Raw genomic sequence first — 26,235 nt, forward strand, 5'->3', positions numbered from 1 at the left:
AGTTCAAATGGAGACTAAGAAGTGTTTAGATATATGCTAATTTGGGAGGGTTCCTAATCTTTTTAAGCAAAACAGTACTCGGTTGCACTGGAATTCAGGCTCTCAGACATGTTTGAATGCTTCAGTCTGGATAATTGAAGCTTCTGAGTAGCCCAGGGGGCTTACTCTTAAAGCAAAAAGTCTTTCCATGTTAATCATTTTGGACAGATCATCTTTCTAAGATCTATTACATATGGCCACGCCTTTTTAAACAGCATATAATTTAACCTTTGTGAAAAAGAAGGTTAAGGTTCACCATTTAAAACCAATTTTAGAGCCAAGAAGCCCATTAGGTACCATCTAACCAAGGGCCCTCAGGAACTACTGGGACTCAGAATCCTGCTTAACCCATGCAGGTCTTTGTTCACTCATTCAAGGGCATCTGCCTCTTCCCAGATGTCAGTTGGTCAACAGGTCTCTGACTATGAGAATGCCTGGGTCCAGCAGCATCCCATTCGCCACTTGCTGTCGATACCAAGATGATCAGATGATGAACTGGTCAGAACTGGGGCTCCTATGAGACTCTCTGTTCTTCCTTTCTTTTTTCTGAAGATTTCCCCTAGCTGCTAGCCTAGCAGAAATTAGAAGCCTCATTCCTGGGTTTAGTATTAGTGCTCTAAATCTGATATTTGGTCCTCAGGTCCCTAGCCCTGGTGAATGCCCTAGGAGCTGCTGCTTCCCGATAAGCTCCGGCTTACACGCCCGGTCCATGTCCCTAAATGTTAAGCTCTGTTCCTCTATGTTGGGATTGGGGACTGCTTTTGAATTTTACCTCTATTGTCTCAGACTTACCTTCTTGACTTTTGCTGTCTTTTTCTCCATCATTTCTTATCCCTCCTGACCAATCCCCATAGCCCAAACACAGAGTAGTTACTCACTGGAAATACTGGGGAACAAAGCCCTGACATGAAGACTCTTCCATTGCCTGACTCAGAGTCTGGGCACTGTGTTTGATCTGGGGACTGATCTGACATTTGAATCGGACATTAGCCACAAGTTCATTAAGTGCCCTGGTGACCATGATTTGGACCATTGGCCTAATTCGTCTGTGTTAGACTCCCGGTCCAAACCTGCCCTTCTAGGCTGACTCTGTACCCCTCACCTGTCAGCTACAGGTAGCATCTTGCCTCACAGGGGAGGCATGTCAGCTACTACAGGAGCAAATAAGCTCTGAGAAAAGGACATGGCTTTGAGCCACCATATTTCTAGGGTGACTGTATGTTCCAGTTTGCCTGGGATCGTCCCAGTTTATGTTTGTTGTTCTGGCGTCATTATTAATAGGGCCTCAAACAATGTCCTGATTTGGATGAAATCTTGTATGGTAACCCTCTATTTCTCATCTGAAAAATGGGGATAATATTGCCAACCCTTTCCTTCTTACAATGTTGTTAAGAATAACCAAATGAGACTATATTTATGAAGGTGTTTCAAAATGATTTAAAGAAAACCCGCTGTGGCAACGTGAGGTCGTGGTATTTTTTGTTATCATCTGTTTTGGCTCTCATAGACTTATTAGTTCAATTTCATTTTCTTGGATATGTTTTAGATTGTTGAGGTCATGAAACAAGTTATCTCTAGTTAGAGAGGTTTTGTTATATATATGGTTCCATTAGCAGTAAAAAAAAACCCTCACTTTTTCAAGTTTACACTTCATTTAAAAATACAATTGATTTTTACAAAATAGAAACATGCCAGTGCTATAATTTTTTCCCCCCACTATTCATGTTGGACTTCTAACTGATAAAAAAGGTATACAAATAGAATTTCAAGCAAAGGATAAGCCATGAAGCACCATTACTGCAATAACACAAGTAAGGAAAAAAACCCCGACAGAATACTTAATGCTGGGTGTACAGTGTATGCGTGTGTATCTTTGGTTCAACTTAAGGCATATAAACTTGATAAGTCTGCATTTGTCTGCACCTATTAACACTGAAATGGACAAGTATTCTAAGCAAGAAAGGACAAAATTTGGTGTTAGGTCACCAATAAAATGATGAATCAGATCCTAAATACCTGAGAGTTGACTGACTGTCTTTTAAACAGTGACATTACTTCTTTTAGGCAAAACAGACAAACCGTCTGACAGTCCCACCTGTAATTAAACTCTGGTCTGATTATGCTGCTCTAAGTGTGGTCTCTGGTATAATAATGCTCTTTCTCAAATGGGATTGCTCTTCCATTGCTCTTTATTCCTGAATGACCTGATCTTTCCTCAATAGGGAGAAAATGTGCTTACTTAAATGAAATAATTCTTTCTTTCAGGGTCTGACAGTGTCATTCGGTGAGTTATCTATTTTTGGGCTTCTGATGATACCTCCAGGCAATGAAGGAGTTAATGTTCCTCAAATGGACACTGTGGGTTCCTTAAAAGGGTGGAAAGCATCTGTGGATTTCACAGACGGATTCTTGGTGGCTCCATTAGAGTTGCTTGTCCTGACTCTTCATTGTAATTTTGTTTTAAAGTGGAGAAATATCGCCCTCTGAAGTTGAAAACTGGTCACCTATATGTTCTGTTTGACCTATAGCATTAAAACTTTTTTTAAATATGAAATTTCATACAGAAATATAGAATTCTGGCTTCTCAAAAAAAAAAAAAAAGGAATATTTCATGTCAACAAGTTGGCTGGAAACTGAGTAATAAGAGGCTGTCCTTCTAATGCTGCCCTCAGTGGAGACCTGGGACATTTGCCAACCCCCTCTCGTCTGAGACTTAAGAGTTTGCAAGTCGTAATCTATATCTTCATTCATTTAACAAATTATAAAGACCTGTTTCATGCAAAACTCTGTCCAAGGAACTGAGTCAATATGTATATAGCTCTTTACCCAAAGGCTCTTATGGAATCCCTGAGATACTCAGTGGAAGGCATTCCATGGACACATGAGTTGGGATGTGCTACCTGTTTCTCTCTTGGAAATTCATAATGCATATTAGCACATTAAAGGCTCTGAAAAGCCTTTCAGTAAGGAAACTTGCTGAATATCGCTTAACCATTGTTTCCTTTCTAAAAAATATATTTTTAAAGTAATAGCTATTACTTCCACAAAGGCTGGCTCTGGTGAACACACTTTAAGAGTGATCTGTAGCTTGGCTCTAAATTGAAGGCTGTTAACATTTACATGTTAATAAATGTAGGGAATGAATTAGAAACCTGGGAAAGTTTCTTGCAAAAATATTCAAAGGGGAAAAATAACTGAATTAAAGATGGTTTGTCTATAACCTGAAATAAGGTCCATAAGATATAAGGACTCATGCCTTTTTTTTCATAAAACACTGGATGTACTTTATACTTTCTCTTTTTAAAAATTACCATTTGTATAGAGAATTTTTCTAAAATTCAGTCAGTGTGGGAAGTGGGAAGAGTGAATGAATGTGAACCGTTTTGAGGACTGATTCACTAATACATTCATGTATTCATTTAACAAGGCCAAGTCCTGTGGGTTTTACTGCCTAAATATCTCCGGAATGCATACACTCCCCTCTAACTCACTGGTATCCTTACAGCAGGTACTACTGTCACCTGTTTTAAGTCAATTGAAAGACCTCCTCACTCTAATATACTGTACCCAGAATGAGCTATTAAAAATGTGAATCTGGGGCTTCCCTGGTGGCCCAGTGGTTGAGAGTCTGCCTGCTGATGCAGGGGACACAGGTTCGTGCCCCGGTCCGGGAAGATTCCACATGCCACGGAGCGGCTGGGCCCGTGAGCCATGGCCACTGAGCCTGCGTGTCCGGAGCCTGTGCTCCGCAACGGGAGAGGCCACAACAGTGAGAGGCCCGCGTACCGCAAAACAAAAACAAAACAAACGAAACAAAAACAAAACAAAAAAAGTAAATCTGGAAACCTTTGAATAACTTCCAGTTGCTTTTGAAGATCAAACTCCTTAGGAAGCCTGCAAAAACTCACATACTCCAGCCTCAGCTAATTCAACCCTCTCACTCTTTTTCTGTATTACATTCTCTTAAGCCTTTCTGTTCTTCAATGTGCATTCTCCCTCTTGCCCCAGGGCCTTTGCACGTGTTGTTTTTGTCTTGCCTGCAACTTTCTCCTCCCTCTCTTGTCTCTCCCTCCCAAATTCTGTTGGATTAAAGTCTATTTATTAAAATCTCTGCTCAAATATTGCTTCTTTCTTGACCCATCACCACTCCAGACCTACAGTTATATCAGGTTCCCCTGGTTTATCCTTTTATATAGCACCTTCTTCAGTCATACTTTTGTAATTCATACTTTTTATGATTATTTAATCAACACTTGTCTCTCTCTTTTGTTTACTAGTTTCCTAGCACCTGGCATAGTGAGGAACACTCAATAAATATAAATGAAGAGGTACGTGACAGAAGATAGAATTTTTATGCACATTGGGAAAAGAAGTGACAGAATCTACATTTTTTGGAGATTTAAAAATAAGCCAAGATTGTTTATAAACTGGGACATTGATCCTTATATCTTGATATGAACATTTTTTTTTTTTTTTTTTTTGCTGGTGGAGGGAGGGAGGTGAGTGGGAGATGGGATGCAACTAATCCAGCAGCAAAGAAACACAAAACTATTTTTTCTAGCAAAATAAGTAATGGTTTTCTGGTTGGATAATTCTACACACAGAAAATGATTGATGAAAACTTCCTGTAAGCTTGGGCTATGCAAATACAGCAGGTGTCTATGTATATGCCAGGCTTGAATGCAGTCTTCAATTATTTTTTGGAAAAATTGCCCTGGTTGAGTTTTTTTTTTTTTTCGGTACGCGGGCCTCTCACTGTTGTGGCCTCTCCCGTTGCGGAGCACAGGCTCCGGACGCGCAGGCTCAGCGGCCATGGCTCACGGGCCCAGCCGCTCCGCGGCATGCGTGATCCTCCCAGATCAGGGAACGAACCCACATCCCCTGCATCGGCAGGCAGACTCTCAACCACCACACCACCAGGGATGCCCCCTGGTTGAGTTTTGAATCATGCTTCCACATCTGTCAGTATGTTCCAATCACTACCCAAACAGGAACCAGACATGGCCAACTAGGCAAAAAATAATAAAATAATATACATGAATATAGTTTGGCTTCCCAGTATGGGATGAATGTTCCAACTTACTTATTTCTGTTTCATTTTAAAAAAAATGATAGGATGATCATGACTGAGTAAATTTCAGCAGGAAAAGGGCTCTGAGGTCCTGTGGCACTCTTCACTTGATACTATGGTGATCCAATATAGCCAAAGCTCTTCTGAGAATTAGCTCGTCACTTACAACCTTCTAGTACCCCAGGGTTCCTTTGGCAAACACTTTTTATGTGGCGTTAAAGAGTGCCCTAAGGAGCTCTTAAAAAGTTGATGAGAAAAGGTCCACTTTGTAGCAGGGAATGTTTTACCTTTTAGGTAGGTCAGTGGATCAATGTTTCTGGTCCATTTCAGCCTAACTGCATACCTTTTGCAGTATCATTTTTTTTTTTAAATAAATTTACTTATTTATTTTTGGCTGTGTTGGGTCCTCGTTTCTGTGCGAGGGCTTTCTCTAGTTGTGGCGAGCGGGGGCCACTCTTCATCGCGGTGCACGGGCCTCTCACTATCGCGGCCTCTCTGTTGTGGAGCACGGGCTCCAGACGCGCAGGCTCAGTAGTTGTGGCTCACGGGCCCACTTGCTCCACGGCGTGTGGAATCTTCCCAGACCAGGGCTCGAACCCGTGTCCCCTGCATTGGCAGGCAGATTCTAAACCACTGCGCCACCAGGGAAGCCCTGCAGTATCATTTTTTATCATCATCTTCTGATCTTTTTTTTCCTCCTAGGTCTCATTAAGAGGCTCCTGAAGGAGACTGTGGCCACTAAAAAGTGATTTCCAGCAACAAATTCAACAGCAAAAACTCATTCAGACCCATGGGTATGTTATTGTGCAGTTCCTCTTTGCCTTACACTGCAAAAAAAAGTTTGACCACCTAAACCGGAATTGCTGAAAATAGCCAGTGATTAGGATGGATTCACATATAACTGGCACTGTTTTCCAAAATCCAGTTTTTTTTCATTATTGGTAACATTTTCCAATTGACATATTTATTAAGCACCTATGATGATTGCCAAGGTTCCTTCCAATTCCAAGAACATTCTATTATTCTCTTCTTGTATAACCCATCTTAATTTCTGATTCTGTGACCCTCATTTATATGTGAGTCTGAGTTTAAACTCTGCTCAGTTGAAGAGAATAATAATATCCATTTCCAGTAGCACAAGCTTAGAAAATGAGTCATATTACATAAATTAAATAATTGTACTCACTTTAGAAACTGATATTAATATTTTGATTTTTTTTAAGTTAGGGTAGTAACAACATACCACTGGCTCTCTCAACACCTGGATTATTTCTGATCTGAAGAAAGCAGACATGAAAGGAAATCCATTTATTCTCAAACAGAGAAGAAACTTGATAGTATACATGACACCCTTCAGTAATTAGTTCCATTAATATGAGCAACTCTTTAAAATCCTATTTAAAATATTTCCCAATTTAATATTATATTTTTTAGAAGGACAAGTCTATGCTATTTATCTAATGGATTTCTTGACAATTTGAAATGAACATGGCTTACCATGCCATAAATTTAAATGCATTTATTTAAATATGCCATACTTAATATGCAACTTGAAAGTCTCTGGGATGACATAAAAACATATTTGTCTAGCTCTGAGTTGCTCTTCTGAAGCTTGGCCATAGTTGTTGGTATTGCTTTTCTGGCTCTCAAGGAAATGATGAAAAATTCCCTTGCAGGTCTTAGGACCACTCCCTGCAATACAAACTCTATTTTGTAACTAACCTTTGCAGTTGTATAACTTCAAGTTTGAGATTGATACACATTTAATCATTTTTAATTATTGCTTAGTGTCTCCCTAGGTTTATCACAGTATTTGCCTTATAAAGGGTATCCCTAAAAGGAAAAAAAAAATGCTCTAAATTTAGTGTTAGGCTTTGGTAGGTAGGAAGTAGATTCTATTACGAAAACAGTTGAAGTGAGTGGAGAGAGTTTTTGGGTCCTCATTCAAGGCCACTTAAATGGCGCTAGAATTCTCAGTGTTGATTTTGACTGCTTTACGTGTACGATAATGGTGGGTGCTCACGCTTGTGTGTTTTCCATTTCCTAGTCGAATATCCTCAAGCCCTGTTTTTTTCAAATTTTAAAACCCAGCTAACCTCTCACTTTTTCAAAGAATCCTGAGTGAAGCTAAATTGTCTTCAATCACAGTAGTGCTGAAATCTCTCTTATTCAGGTGTTGAGGGAATCTTACAATTTAGCCCGTCTTATCCCATGACTGGTATTGTTTTCTTTCTCTGGGGTCATTAAAATGACCACTAGACTTCTCAAAGTTGATTTTTTTTTTTTTTTCGGTACGCGGGCCTCTCACTGTTGTGGCCTCTCCCGTTGCGGGCCACAGGCTCCGGACGTGCAGGCTCAGCGGCCATGGCTCACAGGCCCAGCCGCTCCTTGGCATGTGGGATCTTCCCGGACCGGGGCACGAACCCGTGTCCCCTGCATCGGCAGGCGGACTCTCACCCACTGCGCCACCAAGGAAGCCCTCAAAGTTGATTTTAATGAAAGATAATTATGTTGCCTCACTCAACTTGCCAGGGATAAAATGAGCTAGTCTAGAAATGCTTTGAAAAGTTAAAAACTTTTACATTTCCCTTCTCCCCTGCTAATGGGAAATGGGACTGGGATGACTCCCTGGTGAGTAGCCCATGGATCACAGAGATTTTGTCATTTTTGCTGGCAGAACAAAGGAGGAAGAGGAGTTTCCACATTGGGGAGCAGAGAATGTTTCTGTGTCATCAGGAGTTATAGACACACAGGAGGCTCCTGAAACTCCACAGAGTTACCAATTCATTCATCCATCATCCATCCATCCATCCACCCATCCACCCATCCATGCACTCATTCATTTATTCATTCCACAGATACTTTTAGGATGCCTTCTCTGTGTCAGGTGACAGGATAAAAGACTGATTTGTGCGCCCTGGAGCTTTTATTCCAGGTTAACTACTTTTGTTTTCTGATTTGTCTTCTCTCCTCCTTAAAGGGCCTCTGTGTTCTCCCTACCTGTGTTTGCCAGGTTCAAAGTGAGTTCAATACATGCTTTTGATTGAGGATGATGTTTACAAAGGGTTTTAACCTAATTTAGCTGCTGAAATTTCTTATATAAGAGTTTCTCTTTTGCCAAAATCATTTGTTTCCTTTCTTCCTTGTTCTTTTCTTTAATATTATTTAATTTCTTGTATGACTGTTTGTCATTCCTTTTCTTATCTCCCTATCCTCTTGAATTCATATTCTTCCTTGGCTAACTAAATAAAAATGTTTGGAGGATTTTTTTACCCCCATTTGAAAAAAATCTCTTTTATCTCTATGTGACATTTTCCGTTTCTGATAGCTTTTTCATTTTAGTGCTTTTTTCTTTTGCCTTTTATTTGGCATTGCTTTTTATTCCTGTGCTCAGTGAAGTCGGTTTTTTTTTACACATTCTTCCATTTCTTTTCAAGTTGGCCTGTATCTGCTCTCAGTTCCTCTTTTTTTTTCTTCTCCACAAATCTCTTTTATCTCTCTGATCTTTTCCGCTCTCCCCTTCTTATTCTCTTCCCTCATTTTTCAAATTTTCCAATCTACCCTCATCTTTTTATTTTCTTCTGTGATTTCTGTCTTCCTTTTTTTCAGTTCTTTTATTCTTTCTTTGTACTTTAAAGGGAAGAACAATTTGGAAACTTTTTTTTTCTTCTTCTTTTTCTTTTTTTTAAAGCTCTTGTCAGAAAAGGCTACCCTTTCTGGGCCTGATTTCCTAAGCACAGCAACAACACCGGAGGTGATGGTTTTGCGAACCCGCTGTCCCCGGCCCCAGGATCAGAGCATCGTAGGGCTGAAGAGGCAGCCAGCAGCCCACACCTCAGCCTTTATGCAAAAGTGCTCTTTCACCCCAGATATACAGAGCTGTTTATGCCTTTCTTAAAAGCCATAGTTTAGCAACTTCTTCAACTTTTCAAAGTACCTATGCCTCCTTTTACCCCAGTTGAATGAGGCAAAATGGCTGTCTCCATTGGATGCATGGGGCAGCTCAGGCAGAGCAAGGAAGAGCGTGTTTCCTGAGCTCTCCCAGTCCTGAAGCAGCTGTGTCGCACCTGGGGACGACCTAGAGCATGCTGTGGTCCTAGGCCTTTCCCTCTGGATTCCAGGGGGGCATTTTCAATACTTCCTCCTGCGTCTCCCAGCAGGGCAGTGTCTGTGGCTTGGCTTCTCCCCCTTCTCTTATGCTCCTCTTCCCCTCACTCTTCATCCTCTGAGAATATAGCTAATGATTAAGGTAGTTTTCCGTCTACACTTGGATTGGGAGGCATTGCCCTGGGGTCTCACTCATCAAATCCCAGGCTGGCATTGTCCAGTCAGAAACGCCATGGAATGGATTCCTGGCCCTTTGGCTGCTGAGGGAGGACCATGTGTTTTTCAAGTCCCTTCTAGAGGACCACGGGATTCACTGATGTCTCTTTGGGTAATTCTGTGTTGTGCGTGGAAATGCTTGCTGTCGAGAGCTTTTTAAAAATGTACATCCCTATTTCTTCCATTTAAATAGATAATTCCTTTCATATTTTCTTTCCCTGTTTTCACTTTTCCTATATTTCACGAATACTTATCCATGATTACATATGTTTGGATGTAGACTGTTATCACATCCTAGCTTTTCCTCTCTAGGCCCTAACCCCAAATTATTCAGATTTCAAAGTTAGGATGAGAAGGCCCCACAGATACCATCAAGACTGCTTTCACCTTGGAGACTCTGAATATAGTTATGTAAGGGTAGCAATCATCTGTTTTCACCTTTAAAAGGGGGAATATTTACCAATGATAAACTGTATAGACTATAAAAATGTAATTTTTCAGCCCTTGGCAATAATCATATAGACTTAGTGTGCTAACGCTGGTTGTCTCAAGGGAAAGCTATAAAGGATCGCCTAATGAAAGGGATTTGGCAGTCCAGTATTTTTGTGGCATGAGCCCAACATCGGAAGGAGTAATAAATGTGGTCCTTTGCATTCAAAAGGTGAGGGACCCCCTCACTGGAACTTATTCCAGATCCAGTTGCAGTGAGTGGTTGAGGGGGGTTTAGAACTCAGGGCTTTTGACTCCTACTCAAGTGCTTCTCACTGAAAAAGAGTGTTAATTTGTCCTTTCATTCAACAAACATTGACTGAGGGCTTGTTATTGGTCAGCTTGGTAGAAGACGGGAAGACACAGGGAACACACAGCTGAGCAGGAAGACAGCCATGTCACTCTCTATTGTCACACTGGGTGACATCACAGGTGCTGTGTGCTCTGCTACAGTAGGCAGAGGGGTTAGGGGAACCCCCAAATCTTAAGTTACTGCTTTTATTGACTATTTAATGTCTATGTGTTATACTTACAAAATGTGCCTATTTTATGTTTACTTATGTCTTTTAACTTAGGGTATTAACCTTATCTATGATCAGCCCTTTTACTACTTTTAAACCTCTTACACAACAGTTGTATTTCCCCTAGCTTGATGAGACCTCAGGAAATGTTCTTCTACTGAGATGACAATCTCATCATAAATCCCTATTGAATCTCATTCTTTTGAGGTCCGTCCACTTTTCCAGCTTCTGATCCTTATTAACTTTAAACAAGATCTTAAAGTTGTGGAACATCCCCTACAAATTTTTCTTTTAATAAATAAATAAATTAATTAATTTTTGGCTGTGTTGGGTCTTTGTTGCTGCACGTGGGCGTTCTCTAGTTGCAGCAAGAGGGGGCTACTCTTCGTTGTGGTGCGCGGGCTTCTCATTGCGGTGGCTCCTCTTGTTGCGGAGCACGGGCTCAAGGCACGCAGGCTTCAGTAATTGTGGCACACGGGCTCCGTAGGTGTGGCTCACGGGCTCTAGAGCACAGCCTCAGTAGTTGTGACGCACAGGATTAGTTGCTCCGTGACATGTGGGATCTTCCCAGACCAGAGGTCGAATCCATGTCCTCTGCATTGGCAGGTGGATTCTTTTTTTTTTTTTTTATGGTACGCGGGCCTCTCACTGTTGCGGCCTCTCCCGTTGTGGAGCACAGGCTCCGGACGCGCAGGCTCAGCGGCCATGGCTCATGGGCCCAGCCGCTCCACGGCATGTGGGATCTTCCCGGACCGGGGCACTAACCCGTGTCCCCTGCATCGGCAGGCGGACTCTCAACCACTGTGCCACCAGGGAAGCCCTGGCAGGTGGATTCTTAACCACTGCACCACCAGGGAAGTCCCTCCCCTACAAATTTAATTAGAATGTTCACTTGTCTCAGTGACTAAATTGAGTGTAAAACAGAACCCCATCCAAGGCCAACACCACGCTCTGACCTAGTCCCTGCTCACCAGCTGGCGTTGTAAGGAGGCTCAACTCACCCAAAGGCTCCCTAGAAAGTTTTTCTAAAGTCAAGGACAGCACACAAAGTTATTGCTAATTAAATGTTTAATATCCATTATATATATTAATTTTTAGTCAAATTTATGACAAGGTAGAGTTGTATTTTTATGTGATCAGTGTAGTTAATAGCAGGTTAGGGTCTGGTCGTAGTCATGGTGCATGCTCTATTTTTGCTCATTTTATAAGACCTGGGGCCTAATTTTACTATTTCGAATGCCTATAAAATTTTATTGTTGTGTCTTTTCCTTTATGACTTATTGTTGGTCATATCTATGATTTATTGAATTTAAGTCCTTGATCAAGAACACAACCCCTAATTACAAACTGGTTTCTATGGGACGATACAATCTGCTTTACAGTGATATGTTTCATGAAGGAGTTTTTCAGGAATTTTTTGTGGTGACAGTTGTGGACTTTTTAACACTTAAAACTGCTTAAAGTTCAAATTCCTATCAAGGGCCTCTGACATAAAAAAAAAAGATCATTACATTAAATAAATGAACCTAATTTCATTTTTTTGTAAATTATTTTTGTTTATATATTTTAAGAGCAGAGAGTCTAAAACCCTATTTATTTTGCATAAGAGATATTGAAATGTTTTGATTTAATACAATGACCATTTAAAGGGAAAGGGAGAAGAATGATTTAAAAGCATGAGAAAAGGAGGGAAGTCCAAAGGAAGGAAGAGAGTTTGCAAAAAGGAGAAACATGGAGAAGAAAGGCCTGGAGCAAAGAAAGAAAGATTAAAAAAAAAAAGAGGCGGGCTGAGTCAGCAGAATGAAATAAGCTAACTAAACATAAGACCCTGTTGGTCACTGTTCCCATTTTTCTTGTCTACATCCCTTTGAACTAGCGATGACCAAGGACCCCTGTGCACAGACCTTCAGGGACACCAGAGGGTCTGGGTGGGACGACTCCAGCAGTCATTCTTCACAATGACACCCAGTGGCAGCTGGGGTCAGGCTGAGGTGGGAATTAGCGCTCGATCAGTGAGGTTCTCACCCCCTTTTCTCCAGCAAGGAAGCCACCCAGAGGTACATTTGTTATAGGCACCAAACCCCTACCACTGTAACTTCTGGAAGGCCATTGGAATCCAGGGTCAGACAGAGACAGCCTCTACAGAGCCGATCCCCTTCGTGCAGCCTCCTGTAGTCTCATTGCCACCTTCCACAGACCCTGTCTCCCCAAACGCTGGTGGAACTCTTCACAAATCACCCCCACAACTGCCTGAGTGACCTTGCTCATCCCCAAGTGAACTGAGCTCAATATCAATCATAAATAGATAAATACATGCCACTGGTCTTAGAGAATTGCTAAGAACTGCCATTGGCCTAGCACTCAAAATTTACAAAATTCTTTCCAGCTACACTATCTCAGGAATCTCGATGACAACGTTGTAAGGGACACATTATAATTACTATTCCCATTTTACTGATTAAAAAAAAAACAGGCTCAGAAAGATAAAAAAAAATGAAAAAGAAAAAAAAACAAATAAAAAACCAGGCAGAGAGGTTAAATAACTTGCTTCATGCCACAGGGCTAGGAAGTAGCATAGAGACAACGTAACCGACTGGTTCTAATTCTAGCAATGTTCCTCTTATACTTTCAGAACTTTCCACTTACATTCAAAATAAATATTTGATGATATGTCAGGGCAGAGATGGTGCAAATAATTCTTAGAAGTGAGAAATACAGGGATCTCGTTCTTCCGAAGGCTAATGCTTCTCTGTTGGAGGCTCCTACAGCTCTGTTCTTTTTTTGTCTCAAACACACACGTGCTCTCTTTTACTTTTACCTCGTGGGTGGAGTTCCACCGTCTTCTGCCCTTAGACTGTTTCATCTGAGTTTGCCCTCTGAGTGTGCAGAGAGAAGAACCATTTTGCTGTGGCTGCTCTGCTCTCCAACCGCCCCGAGCATTCACTTGTTTCTGACTGACTTCAGTTCACGAGTAGCTGAGAACCACGGACGGGAGAATCTTCTTCCTGGATCACCAGAGCTACCAGGAATAATGTTCTACCACTGACAGCTCTCCAAGAAAGCCCAAATCATGTCGAATTTATATCCTTAGGTGTTCCTTTCTTTTCTATTACACACATTATTTCTTCCACGTCTGGTCTTATTGTTGTATTTGTGTCATAAATGAATATCATTAGAAAAGCTGGTTTAGCAAATGTTAGCATCAACTACATTGATAATATCATTTATAGGGGCTTCCCTGGTGGCGCGGTGGTTAAGAATCCGCCTGCCATTGCAGGGGACACGTGTTCGGGCCCTGGTCCGGGAAGATCCCACATGCCGTGGAGCAACTCAGCCCGCAAGCCACAACTACTGAGCCCACGCACCTAGAGCCCGAGCTCCGCAACAAGAGAAGCCACAGCAATGAGAAGCCCGCTCACCCCAACAAAGGGTAGCCCCCTGTCGCCGCAGCTAGAGAAAGCCCGCGCACAGCAACGAAAACCCACTGTAGCCAAAAATAAATAAATTTTCAAAAATATCATTTATACTCTGTTATTGAAAAAATGTTTTAGATTTGCATGCCATCAAGTTTTACAATTACTAAGACATATACATTACAGCCTACCCCGCAGGAAAATACTCCATTATAATATATTGATAATAATATATTAGTATATATGTTATATAAATGTGTGTCATACCAAAAAGATATCCAGTTTATATTCAGAGAAGCTTATTATTCTAACATAAAACACATTTACCTCTTTTTTACTATGGTATGTTTGATGCCAAGATTAGAAGGGGAAAGACTAAAAGGAAAATAAAAAATGCTTTTCTTTTTTGAAGATGAGTATTTTGGTAGTTTAGTACATTGTTCTATAATTTATTATGTGGGTGGCAGTATATATCCTGCAATGGAAAATCCCAGTACTATCTACCTGCCCCTGAGGATTAACAAAGTTGAGTACCTTTCTAGGGGAAGAGATCATGGGGTTGAATACAGGATCTGTGCAATTGCTCTTGATAAATGGGAGGAAAGAGACCTTAACAAACTCTTGACTTAACTTGCCCAAGGTTTCTGGAGAAGCTGGGCAGTGAGCACAGCACAAAAGATGACTCTTAGAAGCCCGGGAGCTTGGAATGGACAGGGGCAGACTTGGAAAAATGAAAATAAAACACAGTTGGATGAAACACACTGAGTCTACCTACATAGTTCAGGAAATCCCAGGTTGCCCGGTGTCAACGTGCATCCAGAAGAGGACCTTCGACTAAGTGGCACCATCCAATAAAAGGCGCAAGAAAGCGAGAAAAGTACAACTCAGCCAATCAGGCCAGGTGAACACCCACCAGAGACTCAGTTTCTCATCTCTCTGCTTGTCTTCTCCAGCAGGCACTCTCTTTGAATGGGACTGAACATACCTGAGAAGAGCAAAGATTAAAACCCTTTAATGACAGAAACAAAGGCTCGGTTGGTACTGAGTAACCAGGTTAACTCAGGACTCAGCCCTCAGCACTCCACTCCCCTGCACACTTCCTGTTTGTGCTCATCTGCTCCTTCACTGAAGTACTAATGACTTCAGAGAGAGTGTCTCCTGCCTTGGGTGCAGCTGGCACCAGACATGACTCCATGATAGATCTTTCCCTTGGATGGTTTCCGGTCATCACAAACTCCACGTGACAAGCTCACTCTGCTCTGTCCTGGCTGCACTTCCTTTTCTAGAAACATTTTCCTCTTTCTACGCACAGCGATATCACGCTCCCAGCCACAAACACTCACAGTATCTTTGAATCATCTTGTTCCTTCTCATATCCAGTCAATTTCCAAGTTTTGTCAAGTTTTCCTTAAACAGCTTTTTTGCTTCCTTTTGTGTCCATCTCTACTGTTAATCCCTGCTGGACCTGGATCACACTTCAATCTCTTAACGGTTCCCCCTACAACCTCACCCACTCCATTTTGCCTGACTTACTAATGCCAGAACGTTATTCTTTAAACACTTAAAAAGATCACGTTAAAAGACTTCGAGAGACTTTATTTTGCCAGTGGAATAATGATTGCATAAGACCACACAGTTCATTAGGGACAGAGTTATGCCTAGAGTCCAGGATTTTTTAACCTCAGTTCCAATACTTTTTTTTTTTTTTTACTAACGTATATTCACTGTGTCCTAAGAATTCCAGCATAGGAATGCATTATCTGTCCTAGTTTCTCCCCGGCTGCTTTAGTGTGTTTGTACTTTGTTTTAATCTATAAGCTGTCTCAGTTCTTTTTGGAAGTAGGAGGGATCTTAAAACTTAAGTAAATCAAAACAAATGTTGGTCAAAATAAAAATCCTGTATAAATAGATAAAACTACATCAAACATGTAGAACCCTTTTTTTTTTCCAGAGACAAATTATACTGAAAGAATTTGGTTTCACATGCTATCAGCCACCCAGTCCAGATAATTTCTGATCCGGGATTCTCTCTTCAGTGACACCTGCTTCCAGGGAGAGTATCTGTTCTGACTGCACAGGCCGAGCTAGCTCTTGGTACTGAGCTCTGGCTCTTGTCCTATTGGGTTTCAAGAATACCTGGATAGCTCAATACCACAATATTGTAGAAGAATGGAATTCCATCCATCCATCCAGGGGAGGTTGGCTGAAATCCCATTTTAACAGAATCGAAAGTTGGGTTGGAAGCTTCTAACAAAGCTATTTATAAAGCCTTCACCTGGCCTTAAGAGGTCTCCTGCAAGAGGCCTGGAGCAGAGGGATTGGCAAACAAAAGCAGAGAACAGCAGGGATGGTAGCTCCATAGCTGTAACCTCACAGATACTGGGGGAAGATGCTCTCCCTAAATCCTAAAGCGGGGCTACGCTGGGCTCAGTCTTCTGAGGGCCAAAGACCTTCTATAGCCCATTTTGGGCATAATAGTTGTCTCAACTATTAGCTGAATTGTTTCTTATGCCACTCAGTTATAACAAATGAGAAACTGATTCAACATGCAAAGCCCTTATTTGGCAATTTTCATCTTCAATGCACTTTCCAAATGTTAACTAATTAATCTGCTTGACAGTGTTCAATTTAACAGTGGTAACTACCTGTTTTATGTTCATAAATTCTTTGATATTTCATTTCTAGGTCTTTTTTCCTGTCTTCTTCGAAGGCCCAAATAATGAGGTTCTTTGCTGATGTGGTGCCTGTTCTCTTCCACAATCTAGATGCCCTCCTGGTGGTAGACGATCAAGTGAGAAAATGAGATGAGGATATGGGGAAGAGAGAAGGAGGAAAGAGCCTCACCCTTGTGAATGTCAGAAATGCCACCCAGCGAAAGACCCTGCATTCAGGCAGCGCTACCTCTGATGGCGCCAACAAGATCCCACTAGCTCCTGAGTGATCAGCAAGTATTTAGTGAGTGCTTACTACGTGCCAGGCCCCTGTTCTAAGCACTAGGCATAGAGCAGCAAAGAAAAGAGACCTCAGTCTTTGCCCTCATGGAGCCCCAATATCAGAAACTCAGAGATCTACCTAAAACATCTCCCTCAAACAGTCTCATAAGTTTACGTCTTCTTCTTCTACAGCCTTTCTCAGGGAAATGAGCTCCTCACATTTTTTTCATGGGATAAACACAACTTGATTTATTCTAAAACTTTCTCTTGCAAGCCTCAAGGTCTGCTCCCAGGAATTAGTGACTGAATCCATACCCTTACCATCTAGACCACTAGTTCTTGAGATTTTGGGGTTTTGACCACTGTTAAGAATCTGATGATAACTAGGCATCTAATCAACAGAAGAAATATATACGTATCATAAATATATACAATTTTTATTTATATATATTTATATACAGATACATGTAAATACATATGTATAGAAAAATGTGCATGCCATTCTAAAGGCCATGCACCCCAGGTTAAGAAGCATCTCCTACTCTAGAAATATCACTATTTTAAAGACTTCATTTCATTTAGATTTCAGCTATCACAATTAGACTTTGGAGACTGGAGAATACCAATTATAATCACCGACTCTCACAGGCAAGTGTCTTCATTTCTTTGACCTTTTTGAGCATTTTGAAAAATTGAGGTATAGTTGATTTATAGTACTATACTAGTTTCAGGTGTACAACATAGTGATTCAAAAATTTTATAGATTATACCTCATTTATAGTTATTATAAAATAGTGGCTATATTCCTGTGCTGTACATCATTTTAGCTTATTTATTTTATTCTTCATAAAATATACCTCTTAATTCCCTACCCCTATCTTGCTTTGATCATTTCTTTGAATTATTTTGGCCCTTCTTAAGGCAGGACTGAGAATGCACAGAGCACTCTAGCTGTGGATATACAGTTCTTTTTGAGAGTATAATATTGGTTTCTGCATAATTTTTAATCTTTTAGTTGAATCAGTACATTGTCTTTAAGGTACAGTCTGTAATGATGGCATGCTCCATGTTCTAGGCGGTGACTAAAACCTTGGAATCCATCACTTTTCTAGGATAATTGGTCTTACACTTCCCTAAATGTATTCTCTTATACTTGCCTATAAGGAATTTCATCTGCCAGTTTTCTGCTCCCATATGCAGTCTTGTGAAAATTTCACAGCTTCCTCTGCATAAGTGGCATAATATTTCATTATTAAAAAGAACTTAGTGTCATGTGCAGACCTGAGGATTTTATTGTAAACAGTCTCTTGTTAAGATCTTAGCATCCATTTGTGAGTTGGCACAAGTTAAAAAATATTTTTCCTTTCCCTTCTCTCCTTTTTGGGAGCCAGTGTCAGTTCTCTTCTAAGATAAAACAGTTAATTAAATTCTGTGTTTGGTCCCAAATAATATATGGCAAAATATCAACAGTGGATATCTCTGGTTAGCTAGATTATGGATGATTTTAATTGAACTCATTTTGCTTCTCTGTGTTTTCCACATTTTCTACAAAGAATAAATATTGCTTTTGTAATTAGAACTATCAAATATGCATAATTTTTCATGGACTCGTATCCCACCCAGGCCTACTGAGTATTTAAATGGAGGACATTTATTGCACGCTTCCGTCAGAATATTAGGGAGGTGTAATATCCCTTTCAGAAGCTATCTTGCCTTACTCTGCAGACTATCTTATTCTTAAATGCACAGGGAATCATACCCTTTGGTCCTTACTCGTGAATGCTCGTCACATTAGCAGCTCCATTAAATTGATCTGTCTGCACAAGTTTCGGTGGATCCCAAATTTCACCCTTGAAATGTCTTCTAAACTCTTGGGTAGAGCCCATTTATTTCCAGTGATTACTCAAGTTTGGGAAAGAAAATTGTGACAAAACTAGACAAACTAGACATCTAGTTTATTTATTGCTATTTGACTTTGTATCTGTCACTGATCTGCTTCAAAAGTTAATTTAGGGGCTTCCCTGGTGGCGCAGTGGTTGGGAGTCCGCCTGCCCATGCAGGGGACGCGGGTTCGTGCCCCGGTCCGGGAAGATCCCACATGCTGCGGAGCGGCTGGGCCCGTGAGCCATGGCCGCTGTGCCTGCGCGTCCGGCGCCTGTGCTCCGCAACGGGAGAGGCCACAATAGTGAGAGGCCTGCGTACCGCAAAAACAAACAAACAAAAAGTTAATTTAGGAGTGAGACTGTCACTAATGCTTTCCTTTATAAGATGATTCATTCTGCTATCTCCTTTTCAGACCTGCATGGACTTCTTATTTTGTGATCATCACTCAGTTGGTCTCATTGATTCTCTTGCTATCTTTCTGGCTCCCCTGTTTCTAACAAGTATTTTAATACTGGGGTTGGTTCCTCAGATATGTGTCCTGATTCTTTTTTTAGCTTAAAATTTTTTTTATTTGCATCTTTTCTGCTATGTATGACATCACTGATATTTTTCTACTCAGGCACATTTATTTTTAATATGATGCCTTTAAAACAATACATTTCCTTTTTATTTATTTATTTTTATTTATTTATTTTTGCGGTACGCAGGCCTCTCACTGTTGTGGCCTCTCCCGTTGCGGAGCACAGGCTCCGGACGCGCAGGCTCAGCGGCCATGGCTCACGGGCCCAGCCGCTCCGTGGCATGTAGGATCTTCCCGGACCGGGGCACGAACCCGTGTCCCCTGCATCGGCAGGCGGACTCTCAACAACTGCGCCACCAGGGAAGCCCTACATTTCCTTTTTAAACTTCACTTAGATTGCAGGTTATACGGAAATAAGCTGTAGTCTGGATTTGGCCTGCAGGCTGTTATCTGCCAAGCTCTGATCTAGATATTTAAGTATGGCACTTTCTATCCCCAGTGATTCTATCATATTTCCTTTGCTCATAAAGTTCTGCAACTTGTTTTTGTTTAAGAGGCCCTAAAATACAAAGCCATATCCCCTCCCGCGTGCTTACACCATATTCTTCCTATACGGAGTTTTTGTTTGGCAGCAAGAGGTTATCTGGTTCCTTACTTGCTAATTATATCACAGCCCTCATTTGTTACCATGTATTTCCATCTGGCCATTTGGTCTGATAAGTCTTTAATGTTTATGTGAAGCAGTTATGCACACTACATTGGTCTTTCACCACTTCTCCCATCTATTAGTTCTTAGGTTGCAGCATCCTTATTTTATTATCCTTATTTTGCTCAGATATGTTCTGCACTTCCTCCTTGATTGCTTTATTTGAATCTTGGATAATTCAGATATTATGTTTCCAGCCATTTTTCTCCCCATTTCTTAATCTTAAACTTTCTGAAGTTTGAAAAGTAACCCTAACAGTCTGGTGCTTTTATCTCAGATGATAGCCTACTTTTTTTTTTTCTTTTCTGTATGGACTCTAATTTTCCAAAAGATATCCTGGTTCTTGGTGAAATCTATAAATCTCTTCCTTTTACCATTATCTTCTCTATATATTCAGACACTGGGAATCTGCTCTCTTAAAAATTTAGCATAGAATCTACCTTACTTCAGGAGGTTGGACTGAAGCTGTTTGCCTTGTAACTTAAATTTGACCCAGGCATGATTCAAATTAAGTCCCTATAATTGTTCATTGTTTATTGTCCCCAGGGATTGCAGCTTGTTTTACGAGGGGCACCATAGGTGTTATGATGGGCATTTCAGTACATGGATCATGGCCAACACAGTCTATTTTTGAGCCAGTTGTCCAATCAACTAATGAAACTAGCTCCTATCCAAAACTAGCATCCTTCATCTTGGAGAAGTTTGGGCAGGCAAGAGGACTCTGGAAATGTCTTAGGAGTTGGATTCTAACTAAAGACCACTATTCTCACTATTTCTTTCCTCACTATTTAGGTATTTTTATTTGGTGTGAGGAAAATAGCTTGAAATAAGATTCAAGAGATGGGAATTTTTATTCTAGTTACATGAACTCAACTGAGTTAAACTAGTCTGGACCAAAGTTTCCTCAACTGAAAAATGAAGAATTTGTTGTAGTTGGCTTCCAATTCTGTCTCCAACATTCTGAGGTTCTGTAACAAACTGTGTATTAAGAATAATGATGTGCCCAAGTGGTATATAAGAATTGACATCTAGAGATGCAATTTTCAGGACCATGACACTTTCATATGAAGTAAAGTCAAGATTTAACTGCTTAATTCTTTAATGGAAGATTTTTTTCAGTGATTATGAAAATGATTATGTCTGTCAGGACTTCAACTCTGAACTCTGAAACTTGAAAATTACTGCCTTGACTAAGAATATGAAGAATCTGAGGCACAGAAAGGCAGACTCTTACCAAAATGAGAAACAATTAATCCTTCTGGGACCCAGAATTAATTACAAAGTTTTATATACAGTAATATCAGTTTGAAAAATACATTATTATTAGTTCCTGAACACTGTTTCTAATTATGGCTTCATGATATTCAGTGTGTGCTATTTCAGGGCCAAAGGTCAAATTGGTTTTGACTTCTTATTCCCAGCATCACTTTTCCTAAGAGAAACAACTATCCAAGACAAAAGATCCCTCTTTCCTCTCGGTCCTAAGACCTGGGTTTTTGTTTCTTAATATAAAGCAAGGTGTTTAAATAGAAGAAATAACACTTGAATTAAGTGAGATTCCATTCAGCTTTTGGATTTGGTATCTTCTGTTGGTAGAAATGAGATGATTAAGAAATATGATTTAGTTTAATTTAATATTAAACAATAAAAGGAGAGAATATAGAATATTTTCTTAATATGTCTTATACACTGGACACATTTTGCTGGTAAAGGGCACCCTCTGACACACGTGATGCCTTGCTGTGCTCCAGTGGAGCTACTGAAAATGCACAGTGGATCTTCCTTCAGTTGAGACTTCTTTGTCTGTGATATTGCCTGTTGACATCTTTTGTTGATGGCTTTGTCTCCAGACTCCTGACTGCTTATTTTTACTCTCTGAGTCTGGCTTTGGTCCCCCCTCTTTTTGGTGTCTGCTGCGCATGACCCAGGCTGATACCACGTTGAGGAGGCTTCCAGAGATTGGTACAGACAAATTGGAGAGTGTTTTGATCTTACAAATTTAACTTTGAACAAAGAAAACAGGCTATGGCACAGAGGCCTTATTTGACATGGTGATGGCTAAATGCAAAAGTCAAGTGGAAAGAGGTGGTCTTCTGAATGTAAAATTGCCTGGCTTATGTGTTGGTACAATTGCTGGGTGGGTTATTGGGCAAATACCCATGGCCAAGTGTACATAAGTGATGGGCAGAACACAGGAAGGAAGCCACGTAAAAAATAATTGTCTTTAGTCACAAAAAGACAAATACTGTATGATTCCACCTATAGGAGGTGCCGAGAATGGTCAAATTCATAAAGACAGAAAGTAGAATGGTGGTTGCCAGGGGTTGGGGGGATGGGAGGGAATGAGAAGTCATTTACTTGGTACACAGTTTCAGTTTTGCAGGATGAAAGAGTTCTGGAGACGGATGGTGGTGATGGTTGCACAATAATGTGAATGTACTTAATAACCCTGATCTACCCTTAAAAAATAGCTAAGCTGATACATCTTATGTATATTTTACCACATTTAAAATTGTATTAAAAATCATTGTCTTTAGTTTATTTGGCTTACGTATAGGTGTAGGTCTTAACTGCGGCTCCTTAGTTGTGGCATGCAAGCTCCTTAGTTGTGGCATGTGGGATCCAGTTCTCTGACCAGGGATTGAACCCCGGCCCCCTGCATTGGGAGCACGGGGTCTTAACCACTGTGCTACCAGGGAAGTCCTCATCATCTATATTTAATAGTTATTCATACTTTTCTGCACTGGTGTCTTTTTTTATTTTGGTGGAAGTACTTTAAGTTACAGATATCACGACGTTACACTCTTAAGTATTTCAGTATGCACCTCCAAATGTAAGGACATTTTCTACATAACCATAACATTATTATCATCCTTGACAATTCTCCAATATCTAAAACTCAGTGTATATTCAAATTTCCCCAATTCTTCTCCACATATGTCTTTCTAGCTCTTTTGTTTGAACCAGAATTAAATTGTCACATCTATTATGTCTCTTTAAATATCTCTTGATCTAGAAAATCCTCCCTTTCATTTTTTTTTACAGTACAACATTGCTCTCTCTCTTTTTTTTTAAATCATGACTTAGGCTTGAAGAGAGCAGGTCTTTTATCTTTAAAATGTCCCTCCTTCTGCATTTGTCTGATTGTTTTCTGTGGTGTCATCTAACCCGTTCCTCTGTCCCCTGTATTGAGAAGCCCAATTAGATTTAGGTTGAACATTCCGGCAAGAATGCTTCACAGGCGTTGCTGTGTATTTCATTTTACGTTACATTGGGAGGTACCTAATTTCTGGCTGTCGCACCATTAGTGACACTAAAATTTATCACCGGGTTAAAGTGGTAACCGTCTGATCTTCCTATGGTGGCATTTATCATCTGAGTCTCACAACTGTGGTTATTTTACACACGTGACTGGCATCTGACCCCAGATTCTATGTGCTTAACCCCTCTCCTGTCTCCTGTCAACGGTGTCTTTAACTCAGGTCCGAGGCATGGCCGACCTTTTGTGAGTAATACATGTCACCACAGTGAGCTGATGCAAGAAGAGAGGAAAATGGCAGGGAACTCTTCTGAGTATTCCAGACCCATCTGATAGAAATTTATGAGAGCAAAATCAGAAAAAAAATTTGTGTAAACTGGTATCATAAGGTTAAAATTTTTGTTTACTTTCTTACTCGTAAGTTATTTTGGCCTGAAAAAACATGGGTAGACAAAACCAAGTGTGTTAGTAATTAGTTTCCTTCCCCCTCATGGTACAGATGTGGGAGTGAGTGGGTTAGTAGCTGCTGCCAGAGAAAGGGTGCTGGGGCTGTGTGAGCGTAAGGCGTGCTCAGGGAAATCATTTGCACAAGCATTCCGTTCTCTTAATCACATCCTACCTTGGGCCATTTGTTCTCAGCTTGTACATGCTAAGTGTTGTTTCCCTATTTGATGGTAAGCCCTTTGAGGTCAGGCTTATTAGACCTTCTGTTTTTCAGCAACAATGCTTATGTGGAAAGAAGATGGCCTTTGGAGTCAGACCTAATTAGTCTTAAATATGGGTAATTGTATCCATGTGTTGTGTGACCAGGTGCAGATGGTTCAATCTTTGAGTTGAAGTTTCATCATCAGTAAGATGAGGTAATGATACACGTCACAGAGTTTGCTATAAAGATTCATTCATTCAACAGGTATTTACTGAGCATGTTCTATCTGCCAAGACCAGCTCTAGGTAGAGGGGATACAGTGTTGATTATAAGACAAGGTCCCTGCTCTTGCTGAAATTCCATGAATCAGATGTGATAACAGGTGAAACCTTTAGCATCATTCCATGGTTCTAGCACAGAGTGAAGCTCGGAGCTGATTGTTTTCTTTGCCCTCCTCTTAGCCTTACTTCGCCTCCAGCACTAGCAGTAGTCCACACCATGTGGGGTGTGGGTGGGGGTGGGGGTGGGCACAGCCGGTGGCGGGGGCATCAATTACAACTTGAATTGACAAGGAAAACATCTAGAGACTCCTTTATGCTGCTGAGAGTGGGATGTGAAGACAAAGTCTTCCACTCTCAGTTCTGTGGTCCGGAGTGTACCTCTGACATGGAGAAAGTCTTAGAAATAAGGAAACAGAGACTTCCTAATTGAGTGTGTTAGGATAAAAAGGTAAAAACATATCATCTATGTAAAGAAAATGTTAATATATAGGTGTATATGTATAGATATATACACATACTCACAGACATTCTGGAGAGAGTGGCTAAATTCCTAGAATATTCCCCTTAGAATTTGGATCATTTCAGCAATTCATTTGAAATCCACCCCCCACCCCCAATTCTAATTATCTCTCTATCTGTATTTGTTTTGCCTGCTCAACTGGACTGTAAGCTCCTTGCAGACAGCACTGCTGCCTTGCACATTATTTTGCCCAACTCATCAGCTGTGGGTATAATTCGTGCTCAAGGAGCACTTACGCCCAAGTCACAATACAGGATCAACTATTCTGAGGATGCCAGGGTCTGGTCAGCATTGCACTGTTTCCAGTGGACATGTGACTTTCATGCAAACCTGCATAGTTCTTTGAGACTCTGCATTTTGGCCACTGTTACTATTCCACACCTCCAAGCATTTTCTGCTACAGAAGCTGACTGAGCAAACCCATGGAGATATTTTTCATTTCCTCTGATGGAGCATAGTGCTTTCGTATATAAACACAATAACACAGTCATCACATATGCACTTACATTATTGTAGCGGCTGTGTACTCAGCAACACTCCCGTCCAGGCAAGGAGCCCAGTTGTTCTATTTTCCATTCTGATCTAAATTATGTTCATAATAAAAGAGTTTTCAATCAAGGTAAATACAATTTCCTCCCAGCATAACATCTACATTCCTGCTCTCTCTGTCTCTCTTCCCCCCCCCCCTTTTTTCCATTTATTCTGGGTCACTCATCCTGCTATGCAGGAGATTCTCCTCCGGTAGGGATAAAACCTGGCTCCTCAATGAACTATAACAACGGCTCTAAATGCATCTCCTATAACATACCTCCGTGATTTGCAAAAGTGGGAATAAATCAAAGCCGGGAAGAGATGCCACGTTAGGCCAGAAGCTAAATGTTACATCATGTAGCACGAGGCTGGGGGAAGAGAGAACCTGCTTTGTCCTGGCAGCACAGTATCTTTGTGCTTGTTACCTCTGCCACAGCCCCATTAAATAATCTTTCCGAATCTGTGGGACATTGTCACCTCTTTCTTCCCTGCCACAGCAGCCGGTATTGGAGGCTGCAGACATTGCTCATTCCTTTCAAGGTTCTTAACACACGCGTGAAAAGGAAAATGAAGCTTAATTTGTTAAAAAAGAAAAAAAAAGTGTCAGCTTACCCTCAGGCTCAGTGCAGGCACCAGGGGGAAAAGAAGCAAAGATAAATGCTTCGAGGTGAACTGGCACCAACTCTAATTCTCCACTCACTCTGCTGCTCTCCTGTATGTATCACATTAATCATGCTGGATGGAGAGACATTTCCAAAACGTAAGCAATTTTCAAACCAAGATGCACCATTTCGAACAATACAATAACACGACTTTATTTTGTAACACTTTCTTTGTACCAGCAGTGAATCTGAACAATGTGCTGCAGATGTTAGTACAAATAATTAATACCTGGGTGGGGACAGGAGGGAGAGGTGGGAGGAAATTGACAAGCGTACGAAGAAGAGGAACAGGCAGCTGCCCTCCCCTTTCTCTTCCAGTGACTTTCCCCAGGTCACAGGAGCTAGGCTGGGTCTTGCCATTCACCGCAAGGCTGAGCTCTGCCCTGGTTCCAGGACCAATTCAAACAACAGATGGGCAGAATTTAAACAGCTCCATC

The 26,235-nt window shown here is 40.9% G+C and overlaps 1 long non-coding RNA gene across 1 annotated transcript; it reads right to left on the minus strand.

The window, feature by feature from the left end:
• Positions 1–14,777: 14,777 nt before the first annotated feature.
• Positions 14,778–25,871, minus strand: LOC141276107 (uncharacterized). Its single transcript, XR_012325053.1, has 3 exons — positions 25,749–25,871; positions 25,112–25,187; positions 14,778–14,841 (listed from the first exon to the last, which is right to left on the minus strand). It is a non-coding gene; the product is annotated as an uncharacterized lncRNA (long non-coding RNA).
• Positions 25,872–26,235: the final 364 nt, after the last annotated feature.

The sequence above is a fragment of the Tursiops truncatus genome, chromosome 12 (genome assembly GCF_011762595.2).
Source record: "Tursiops truncatus isolate mTurTru1 chromosome 12, mTurTru1.mat.Y, whole genome shotgun sequence".
NCBI lineage: Eukaryota > Metazoa > Chordata > Mammalia > Artiodactyla > Delphinidae > Tursiops > Tursiops truncatus.